Raw genomic sequence first — 9,937 nt, 5'->3', positions numbered from 1 at the left:
TATTTGTAGTGTCTGTTTTTATCTAACTATAATGTCTATCTGCCTGGTTATCAACAGTATGGCTCTGTCTGTCTGTTTTCCTGTCTTTTTATCTATAGTATATGTATACTCTATTTATCTATAGTCTGTCTATATTATCTATCTATAGTGTCTGTCTTCTGTCAATCAATGGTATCCATCTATCTATATGCCTGTATTTCTGTCTATATGGTGTCTTTCTTTCTGTCTATCTATCCAAAGTGTCTGTTTTTCTATAGAACTATAGTGGCTGTCTGTCTGTCTGTATATCTATGCATCTATGCTGTAATGTTTCATCTATTTATCTAAGCTTTATACATACTGATTTTGTTATATTCTATTGTTAATTTAAATTATAGGTGAGGTCAGGCACGTGCACACATAGACATCAAAGGGGGCTTGAGCACCTGCCCTTTTTATTCCTGGAGAGAAAGTGCCCTTTTTTTCTGGAGTGCTTTAAAAAAATAATAATAATATGATCTTTATTCATATAACAACTGATGTCTGTCTGTTTCTTGTGTTTTTTACTTGTTGCTTATTTAATTTAACATGAATTTATTCAGGAATCATTTAAATGAGATTTAAAAACTCTTATATAAAGAAAAATAGCGCTATATGTGGCACACAAACGGTTAACAGATGAGTCCCGCCTCCAAAATTCACATCGCTAATATGATTGGCTTTACCTTTCTTTAGTCCCGCCTCTCTAACTTACTTCGCTTTATGATTGGTCTGTCTACACTCGTGCTGCATCATTCGCGCTTCAAGCGCCAAAGCTCAGCCTGCCCTGAACGAGACGCGATCCTGTGCATGATTATGCAGGCAGCCACCGGTAAGTGTGTGAGGAAGAAAGCATTCTTATATTAACAGTTTTATGCACAAAATATGGGACACGTTGTTACACATAACGATTCAGGGACATTGTTTTCCATGGCAATCCCATATTAACCTGAAGAGTTGCAAGCTTGTATCCGTAAAGTGTATGTAGTTTCAACAGACTGCTCATAAAATAATAAAGTACAAACAATAAAATAATTGCTAACTGCAGTAGTAAGCTTTTTTTGTTTGCGTTTTTTGTAATGGCTGTTAAATAAGTATAATGTGTTATATAGTGGAGTGCTGGAGTAGATTGGGAAGAAATCTGATGGTTCAGTATTTTACTTGCCTAGTCTGAATTTTCACTGACATCACAAAAAAGTAAAATATAAAATACAAATAAAATAGGCCTAATCTATATTTGTTGTTTCTGACATGTGTAACCCTAATAAATATGAAACCTCAGATTAAAGGTGCCATAGGATGTGTTGTCATAATATGTTAAATTGTTTTTTGACAATTACATAGAAGGTATGTTGCTTTATTAAGTGCAAAAATTATCCAGAAACGTTTTTACATGTCTATTTACAACCCTAGAATTTGTCATTTGAATGAAATGGTCTATTTTTGCCCTATATGAAAGTGTCATGAATAATAATGTTGAGCTCTGCTCTGATTGCTCTGCTCTGAGGCTCATGCCAGCTCACATTAGTAAACAGACCTTATATTTTGAGCCCTTATTAGAAAAACAAAAAAATACATTTTGAGTAAAAACTAACAACTAATCAGCTAAACGCTAGCATATGATATAGCATTTATTGGAATGTAGCGCTAACTCAGCAGTCACAACTTTGTTTTTAGCATTTTAACAAATTTGTAATTAATGTGTAATTTTGTTTTTAGCATTTTAACAAATTTGTAATTAATGTGTAATTTGATGTTTTCAAAACATGCACATTGGCTTCCTTTGCTGCTCTATAAACCTAGACTACTAAGGAGACCATGATGTCTGTGTGAACTGATTATTTTGTAGACATATTTTGAAAATTAAACAATTGCGTGAGTTTGAGGAAGATAAAATTAATCAACTTTTTTAATCTTTTTTTTTAAAGGAAGTCAGAATTGCGTTAATATATACTTTTTGTTTAAAAAAAAGAAAAATATATACATAATTATGAGAAGTGCCCTTTATTTCACTTGAGCCCCTGCCCCTCAAAATGTCTGTGCACGTCCCTGGGTGAGGTTTGTTCACACCAGCCTGTCCTGGTGAGGGAGACCCTGGAGTCCACAACCAGAAGACATTTTTGAACTGTTGTTCATGGAGAAAGTCTGCCGTTTTACAAGATTTTACAGTCATTAAATTCACATTTGCTCTGGGCTCTGTCAAGAACATTTGAATCAGCCGTTGAGTCCAAAGCCACGACCTGTGACATCATTGATTTATCAGCCCTACACAGTTTTGGCAAACAATTAAGTTAATTAAATTAAGTTTAATAGTGGGTCAGGCTAGAAAAAAACAATGACTGTTTAAAAAATAGTTTTCAATAAGATCCAGCCCATGTTGAGTCATGTTGAGCAGAAGTTGACATGTGCATACCATGATCTTTCAACCCTATTGAAAGCTATCTGTTCACATTCACATTCATCTGAACAAAGTCACCAGAGGAATTCAATCTGAAATCTTTTCATTTTGCTCATGTATATCATAGTGGCTTTTTGAGCCAATTACCTAATACCTAAATCCTGACTTATAACTTTGAATCCACAGAGTTATAATAAAACAAATATTAGACCGACATGAGTTAATAGAATCAAACCAACCAGCCAAACTTTGATCTGTTTTTACTCTCCCGGGAAATCAATCTATAAATGGTTACTTCTACAGTTGTCACTGGACATTACAGGAAAAAGTATTTAACATCAAAAAAATTATACACGTTGCCTTTAAAATGATAAATGGACTGCTTTCTGCTAATCACATGCTAGCTGTTGTTTTCATTGGCTGTTTCTCCTTGCAAGTTTTGTTACTGCGGGGACTTAAAGATGCTGGCAGCCATTATGGGAAACAATTATAGAGGAAAATTCCATTAAACTCTACACTTAATTCAATTATTCTGTAGTGAACGGCAGTTTTCTTTATCCTTGATTAAAAAGAGAAAGAAAGAGAAAGAAAGAAAGAAAGAAAGAAAGAAAGAAAGAAAGAAAGAAAGAAAGGTTATCCCATCAGCCAAAGGATGTTTTTCACTTTTAACAAGACTCGAAAGCTATTGTCAGCAAACAAATTAATTAAAAACCTAACAAAGTAATAGAGTTTAGTATTCATAACTGGAAGCTTTGGAGAGTAGGGTCTCTTGTATCAGAACTCAAACAAATCCATGAAGCTTTTTCTGTAAACTAAAGACCGAAGTGCTCCACTTTTTACGCATATGCGAGGGTTCGCGTTCAGTGCGCGTGACACAATTTTCGTAATTAAAAGAGTACGCACATAGTGTACGCGCACTTCTGGATTTTTTAAACCTTGTGTACATTGTATGTGTAGGGTGTACGTTTGCATATGCAAAAAAACATCCTTTACTCTGGACTTAACTCTTTCCACGCCATTGACGAGTTATCTTGCACAATTTTTTTTTCAAAATTCCTTCACAAAATATGCAATTATTTCAACTTTTTGCTAAAAAAAGTTTCTTTTTAAAGAAAAATACCCATATTTAAGAGTTTATAAGCAAAGAAAAAATATTGATAGGATGAAACATTTTTTTTTCACATTTTGTTTGTCTGTTTATTGTTTGTTTGAAAGCAGAGGGTCTGTTCTTTCATTTGATATATTTGTATGTTTATATATTTTTAGAAGAAAATTTTCCTGGAAGGCATTTTGTGAAACTTTTGGGAAAATCACAAAAAAATGCTGGCGGGCAACTTTTCAAAAAATGGCTGGCGGGGAATGAGTTAATAGTGCTGCTGTTTGTCCAACACAATCGTATGCCAATTTTACATATTTTATGAGGTAGCTAATTTATATTAATTTGTATGACCACATTTGTACGCTTTTCTACAACTTGCATTTGCCCCCTGTTGTATGGATTATGGGTGGGGTTTTATTATTGTTTTGTTTCATAATAATCTGCACTGTAATGTCTGTAGAAATTACAGTATTAATTCAATTCAATTTTATTTATATAGCGCTTTTCACAATTGGTGATTGTTTCAAAGCAGCTTTACATTAATAGAAGCAGTGGAAAGCACAGAAAAATGACAGATAGCACAACATAATACAAGATAGCACAAGCAGCTAAGTTTGCTGCGGCTATGAATCAACATTATAAGCGTGCGTATTGCTAATGTAATGTAAAGAAGAGGGTGCTAAGTTAAGCCCAAGAAGGCTGCCTCCCCGGGTTGAAAAACCCCCTAGGAGAAAAAAACCCCAGGCTTAGCCGGGGAAGAAAAAAAAGTCTTAGGAGGGAAAAACCCTTGGGAGATATATATATATATATATATATATATATATATATATATATATATATATACATTGAATGATTAAGGAGATTAGGCGGAGGTTAAGCGGGTTCTGCCGGTGGTCGTTGGTCAGGCATCAGCTTGGCATCACGTTGAAGGTCAGCCGGTGGATCAGAGATGTGCCGACTATCACATTTACCGGGTATTTACACATTTATTACTGGGTATTAATGGCAACTAGCTGCCAGTAACTTACTGTAGATTTTACATTTATGTTATTTACTGGCAACAGTTTTTTCAAAGTTAAATAAACATGAAACATTTTCAGGCTTTATCCTCTACAGTAAGTTACTGGCAACCAGCTGCATAATTACAACAAATTAACGTATCTGTCTGATTTACTTTGTAAAAATTAATACAAATTAGTCAAAGATACATACGAATTCACGAGATCAGGCTTTGTTTGTCTTACATTTTTTCTTTGGTTCTCATAATTAAAGTGTGATTCAAACGTCAGTCCATATTTTAGGATAATTTTTTTTATAAAATTAAGCTTTTTTGCTTTGAATATTCCTGCAGCTCAGTTGGTACAGCATTCATCAAGCAGCTCATGGGTTTGAATCCCAGGTAACAAATGTATAGCTTAAATGCACAGTAAGTTGCTTTGGATAAAAGCACGTATGAATGTAAATGCAATTTGCTATATACTATGGCCATTTTAGTTTATTTTCACCGGGGTGCTTTAAAAAATAAGTGGCGGCCGGTGACTTCTTTTATCGAGGGCGCTTGATGCGAAGTTCGTCACAACATGTATGTAGCCCGTCATGTGTGTGGTTCCTTTTTCAAAATATGTGTTCTGCGCGTCGAGTGATCCTATGTGCATCACATGTCTTGTCAAAATAAATGCCTGCTGCAGACGCGTCTAAAGGGTTTATGATAAAAGAGACGCCCGCGTTTGCCAGATACTCGCATAATCTCATGCGTAATCAGAGTTTACTGTTAAGGGAGTGTCTTGCGTGTATTTTGTCAACGTGAGCGTCTCTTTTATCATAAATGGTGCAGCAGGCACTTATTTTGACGAAACACATAATGCACATGGTTTGCATGATGCAACAAACACATATTTTGAAAATGCAAGCAACACGCATGACACTTATTTTGAATTTGCGCCCCTCTGATGAGCAGTCACCACCGTAAAAAATACCATGGTATTACCATCTTTTTACAATTAATACAGTGCTTTTTGTTACAAGTGTAAAACACCATCCAAATGTAAAACCTGGAATTCATCACATTCTTCTCCAATTGTATCCAAATGTCATTTTTACATCACTGTTTCTGTGTATTTCTGTTTATTGTAGAAATGCTGTGTTTATTATGTGTTGTGATTATTACGGCTGAATTGTATATCGACTCACACAGAAAGTCATCTGAAGTCTTCCTCTGGTCTCTTGTGTTCACAGCTCATTGTTTAACCATCTTGCGAAACCTTTGATGCCATAAGCTCCAAATACATCCGGATATGGGTGATGTTGACCGCAGCCAGGAGAGAGATAAAAAGAGTACAACCAGATAACAACCAGATTACACGAAAGGGAACCAAGCCTTGATTTTGTGTTTGATCAACCAGCTCCTTCATTCAGTCTTACTAATACAAACAGAGAAAAACAAATAAACACGCATAAACCGCCCCTTGTTTAAATACTGATGTACGTACGCTGCAACTAACAGACTTCAATCATAATCTCCAGCTTGTAATGTCATCTATCATCAGATGTTATACAAACTTTGGGAAAGGAGAGTGTTTCAGTGCTGTAGAATAAATCGACATAACGTCCAATTTGTCAAAAAGTAGCTCCCAATCTGGTGATTTGTCTGATCTACATCAAATCTCGTCTTATTTCAGAAAAATGTCCAATATCTGCTTCTGATCTACATGCAATTGTTGTATCCATTTCTTTTCTTATAGAAATGATAGAGGACAGATGATCTGGATTTGATCTACGGTAAATTCATCAGCTGTATCTGAACCATGCAGCAGATGCACTAAATCCATTTGGGCATTGCGGTGTCTGGTAGGGTGTTAACATAAACACCATCAGATTTGGCTTTTATAACTTTGCATTAGACTGTATTGTGTAAACACATTTTTGGATCATAGTTAAATCTAAATGGTGAAAAAAACAGCTGTTTTTCATCTATACATACTCAAAAAAATTCATCCAGTCCAGCCTTGGATCAAAAACGGACATACCCAGCTGTTGGGTTAAATTAACCCTGAAAATGTTTATATTTGACCCAACAATGGGGTAAAACAACCCAGCATAGATTACATCCCAATGTTCCTTTTTTATTGACCCAACGTTGGGATATATAACCTTAATCTGTCAGAACTAAAGATTGATTTTAGAAATTAGCTGTACCTACTGCAAGTGTCCAACAAAATCCTTTATACAGTATGAAGACAGGTTGCCAAAAGAGTCATTTTTCTTGTCGTCGCATTTCAAAGCTTCACCCCGCTGATGGTCTAAATAGGATGTCCGGTACGGTGAAAATAAAAATATCCTCATACAGAAACCTCTAATAATTAATGTTTTAATCGAATAATTGCAAGCCAAAATAAAGCCAAACTTTAATCTAACCCATCCGTCTTTCTGACTTCATAGCAGGGATGGATTACCGACCTTTATTTGTGACTTGCCCAAGAAAAATAAAGATCCCTTTGTTCCATTCAAAGTCAATTTGATTTTCAGCGCTGAAGGAAAGCAGCCATGTGAGACGGAGTACGAAAGTCCAGCGTGGCTAAACTAAAACCAGGCGTAAAACCTTGAAATTTATGCAAAATAAAGTGTCAGTTTCCAACACAGGTGCATCTAATAGTCTCCTACAGTTGTGCAAAACAAATCTGGCTTCAACAACAGCTGAGAAAAATAGAGGTCGACACGGCCGTCAAACGGGCTACACGAGGACACGCTCACAAGTGCGGGACATCGTCGCCTCCATTGATGCTAACGCCCGTCTAATCAAAACCATAACATATCCTGTCCTCTTTTTCCGATCTCATTCACATCTGCTCAGCTGGAAATGTGTAATCAATTGCTTTAATAAACTCCAGTTACCCCCAAACACTCGGGCCACGCAGCTCCGGCGAGGGCAAAGACACAATGTTTTGTAGTAAATGAATCACGTGTGTTGAGACAGCTGGCTGGTGAGGCAATAGTGGGACATTTATTAGTGTCAGAGGTTTTAATGCACCCCGCCAGACACCCAGAACGTGGCTCGACAATTCGGTTTAGCCTTGTTTTATCGTGGATATCTAAGATCTTGTTTTTCCGAATGTTAGCACTCGTTTTTCGTTCCTATGAGTCACGGCAAGTATATGTTATTATTCCAGTTTTAGCCACAACAGTATTACGTTTTGTTATTGCCAGCCCGCGGAAAATTAAGGTTCAGTTATGCGAAGCCAATGTAAAAATTCAGTCTGCTCGGTTTTCCGCTTCAAATTTCATTTGAGAAGATTCCTACTTTGGTTGGAGTTTCAGAGGGACCGTTTCTACTTGATGGAGGGCAAGTGAGAAAAATGTTGTTTTGTATTTCTGAGCGGAGAGCGACTATTACGTTCACGGTTGAATGAGAGTGAAATGACTGTAAAAATGATGTAGGAAATTAAAGAAATAAGGGTTAGAAAAATTGCTACAGCCTGACCATCTTAACCAAAATTGTGAGTTAGGGGCGGAGCTATCTGTTTGATGTCCAATGGAGGATGAAGGAAGAATAAAAAGCCATCAGATTTAACTAAAATTTGACCCAATCTGTGAAAACCCAGCTAGTCTGTGTTTTTTGTGATTTTCTACATGAAATATAATCTTGATATCTTTAGTATTGACTAAGTAGGGTCTTCATGCCAGGATCTATGGCTATATTGATGGCGAGACGGTTAAACACAAGTTGATCCACAAGGGTTAATCCATACACAGTGTAGGGACATTTTGGTATCTCCAGTTCATCTAACTTGTATGTTTTTGGCCTGGTGGAGGAAACCGGAGTATTCGGAATAAACCCACGCTGACACAACATGCAAACTCCAGACACAAAGGCGACCTGACCTAGCCGGGGCTCGAACCGGGGACCTTCAGTGCTACCCACTGAGGATTACATAGATAGGGTCACAATTCATACAAAAACTTTTTAAATAACTTAGTTCAACCCAAAATCATAATTTACTTGCCCACCTTTTTTTTAAACCTGAGTTGAATACAGAAGAAGATATTTTGATAAACGATGGTAACCACACAGTTGATGGCACACACTGAAAAATACTATGGAAGTCAATGCGTGCCGTCAACATCATTTATTTTTGGGTCATTTTTTCCTTTATTGATAGACAGTAAATTTGAGAGACGACAGGAAAGTAGAGGGTGGAGAGAGGGGCATGGGATCGGCAAAGGACCTCGAGTCGGGATTTGAACTCGGGTCGCCTAAAGTGCATTTGCACCATATGTCGGAGCGCTGCCCACTAAACCATCGGCTCCGACTGTCAACATCATTTGTGACCCAAGGGTCAATTTTTTGTAAATTGAGATTTTTACATGAAGCTTTCCATTGATGTAAGTTTTGTTAGGATAGGACAATATCTGGCCAAGATCAAACTTAACACTGGAATTATTTACAATAGGAAATTTACAAAATATGTTCATGGAACATGATCTTAAAGTGATACGCCAGCCAAATATCAAAATCAACCCCATGATTTATTCACCCTCAAGCAATCTTTCAATAAAACACATTTGTAATTATTTTATTAAATGTATTAAATGCTCTTACAAGCTTTACAGTATAATGGTAAAAAAACAGTCGGCACAAATGTCAGTGCAGGTCAAAACTTCTCCAGGGCCCCAAAAAACCCTTAGACCCCAGAGGGTTAAATGTGAGGAGATCCTATCGGGTCGAAAGGAATACTTGTTACTTTTGTCCCGCTGCTAATACTTGTATATGTTGAAAATTGACATTATTCTAATTTGATTTATTTTAATTACATAGTGTTCAATTTTTTTTATTCTCAACAATTTAAGTTTGTACTGTTGGTTGCTTTTGAAATTTTTTTTTACAAAGATAAATTACAAAACATGTTTGCAGTTACATATTAACAAGGTCTTAGTCATGTATATTTAATAAAAGCAAGTGTAATGCTGCGTTTACACCAGCCGTGGTAGAGGCGGTAAGGGTGGGGATTTACATGTTAAGTCAATGCAAAGACGTGATTACGCACGGATTATTATCCTGTGGCACGATACACGCGGTAAGCGCGGCGGGAAACGCGTGGGTTGAAAAACCTTACGCCACGTTAACTAATGAGGACCTTGATGTAGTAGTGACGTGATTACACGAAGCGAGCGGAGTGGCGGAGTCTCAACGGAGTCGCAGAAGCCCCTCCCATGACGCAAATTTCTGTGTGAATTTCTCAAATGACTCGAATTTCACACTCGGCTTTCACGCGAGAATGAAGCAAGTGAACTCAAATGTTCAAGCATCCAACTACGCGCGAATATCGCGTTTTTGCCGCCTCTACCGTGGCAGGTGTAAACGCAACATACAGAAAAAATCTATTTTGTTTTGTTGTGTTACTTTTGACTCACCTGTGTGTTACTTT

This window comes from Paramisgurnus dabryanus, chromosome 21 (genome assembly GCF_030506205.2).
Source record: "Paramisgurnus dabryanus chromosome 21, PD_genome_1.1, whole genome shotgun sequence".
Lineage (NCBI taxonomy): Eukaryota > Metazoa > Chordata > Actinopteri > Cypriniformes > Cobitidae > Paramisgurnus > Paramisgurnus dabryanus.
The sequence above is the reverse complement of the archived record's forward strand: the minus strand, read 5'-3'. Positions refer to the sequence as shown.